Source organism: Festucalex cinctus, chromosome 10 (genome assembly GCF_051991245.1).
Source record: "Festucalex cinctus isolate MCC-2025b chromosome 10, RoL_Fcin_1.0, whole genome shotgun sequence".
Classification (NCBI taxonomy): Eukaryota; Metazoa; Chordata; class Actinopteri; order Syngnathiformes; family Syngnathidae; genus Festucalex; species Festucalex cinctus.
The window spans coordinates 12,396,939-12,399,572 of NC_135420.1; positions in this window are offsets into that span (position 1 = coordinate 12,396,939).

Consider the following 2,634-nt stretch of genomic DNA (forward strand, 5'->3'; position numbering starts at 1 on the left):
CAAGTGCCTCAAGGGAGCCTATTGTGTACATGTCTAGTATTTGTCTGACAAAATGTTGAAGATGATAAAACTAAATGAATATAAGAGGTGAAGAATGATGTGTGGCGCTCTTCAGCGATGTTATAGGTGTGGCCTGTCAGCATATGTTCATTTTTTCTTTCGGACAACACCCAAAAAGAAAAAGGGCTGACGGAATGAAGCCGAAGCTTATTAATTCCTGTCCCCAGACTTTTGTCTTATTCCTTGCTGTACTTCCGTGATGGAAAGTTGTCACTTTTGGCTGAGAACAAATAGTACATTTTCTCATGGACAAATATTGACAGTATCACATTTCCAAGAGGCGTGATGTAGTAAAATTTGTTCAACACCAAAAATATATTATGGTAATGTGGTTAATTTAGCTAATTAAACTGCTGGAAGCGGTTGCAAAAACCGAAATATTAATGAAGATATAATTTCTTAAATTTAACCGAAACTTACTTTTGCTTCGACAAGTTATTTTGACTTAAAATGAAATTGTTTGATCAAGCAGTCTTAACTTCACCCAGATGATCCTATCTTCGCAAAATTTCACACATTTGATGAGAGTCCAGCCCTTAAGACATCTACAAACTTATATTTCATCTTACTGATAGCGCCACCTACTGGCAATTTTCTTTCTTACGATTTTTGTTTTTCTCCAACCACGTTGACTGGACCTACCTCATATTTGCTCAGTTTCAGCCTTCATGATGTCACAACCCGACGTTTGTGAGTTTTCGCGAATCGCTGTGGGCGCGGCTAAGCACTGTTCACCAAGAAAATGCCAATTTTGAGGGCATAAACGTGCAGAAACTTGGCACACACATCTGGCCTTCCAAAATGAGCATTATTTTATCGTGTATTGTGCTATTTTTTATTTTATTTTTTTTTTTATTTTTTTTTTTATTTTTTTTTTTATTTTTTATTTTTTACAAAAATGACAAATAGCATCCCCTAGAATTTTTTTTTAACAAAGCAGCGCCGGTTGTAGGCTTAAACAAGATCTATGAAAATTTCTAGGTGCATGAGTGAGCCCAAGACCTTTAAAAAAAAATCTCTTGGACCCATATGCTAAAATGAACAGGACGTGAGCTACAAATTTTTCAATGTTCAATTTTTGTCGATTTTTGCACATTTATAGGGGGCATACTTTTGCCCATTTCTCCGACATGTTTCATCTAATTTGCTTCAAACTTGACCTAGAATAAAACATCTTGACTTTTTGAAATACTATATGATGAGGGCGAAATTTTGTGTTTCATATTTCCTTTGCAATGAAAAAGGATATGCTTAATACCTAACTCCCTGGTACATGCTCCCAAAAAATCCCAAACTTGACATGTATGTTATAGTCAAGGCCTGAAAGTATCTCTATGTTCATTCAGTTAAAAATACAGCACCACCTACCCCTTGAGCCAAAAAAACAAAAAAAAACAAAAAAAAACAAACGCATACGGTATTTTGTACAAAATTTGTATATTCATTGCGTGATAACTAGGGATATAATGATATCCAAACATTACGATACGATATTCTCACGATGTGAAGTTTACGATACGATAATGTCACAATATTGTGGGGTGGTTGACGATATTTAAAAAAGATCACAAAAAAAGCACAATATTGTGCTTTTGTGCGTAACAGAAATGCATATAAACCACTACAATCTATAATAACAATATTGAGGCACTTACTTGCTAATGCAAGCACACATTGATCACGTCACAAGCAAATTAGGTTCCCCTTCATCTGACAGTGACAATTAGCATAGATTTGAAACATAGAAGGCCAAATAAACTAGCCACTAGAGGGTGCTAGAACTGCACAAATGGAATCAACCTTTTTAAACAGATGTGTTCCTTTTAAATATTGTGAACATGACGACGACGATATTGTGGCAGTTTTAATATCACGATATCACGATATTGTCCTTATCGTGACATCCCGAGTGCCAATGTGGCGAGCGTGGGGAATATTTACGTCGCCACTCCCCATTTCGCCTCGTCACTGGCGACGTGGCGAACGGGGAGCTCGCACCCTGTAAAAAAAAAACTACTTTGTGTGACTCGACCTACCACAGCAATTCAGCAAATAATTTTCTTCCTCCACCATGTCAAGGACTATCAACAGGCCTCTGGCGCCCTTTTTTTAAAATGTGCTACGCTGCACCAGCTTTCACAGGTCTGCACAAATACCAAAACTTCTCGCCCGCCCCTGCGCAGATTTTGACCTCACTCACCTCCTGCCAGACTTGCCAAGGGCACGAAAACAGAGCCCTGAAGATTTAAATTTACTGCAGAAAGGTAAAAGAAACAAAAAAACCAAAACAAAAAAACATTAATTCCCATACACTGTAAATACAGGAGCTTTTGCATGTGAAATAACACTTTTTATTGGTGACTTTATTTGCTTCCACAGGTGTGGTTATTCATGCACTGACAATGATCCTCAAACAGAGTGGCTGCCTCTGGCGTGTGGCACGTGTTTTAATTGTGTAGGACTTTCAAGTTTTAAAGTGAGACTCCTTTGACCCATAGAAAGATGGAGGAGCAGTCAGCCAGCGAGCCACCCAAACAGACCTTTGTTACGGTTGACTATGTAGTCTTTGCCTTC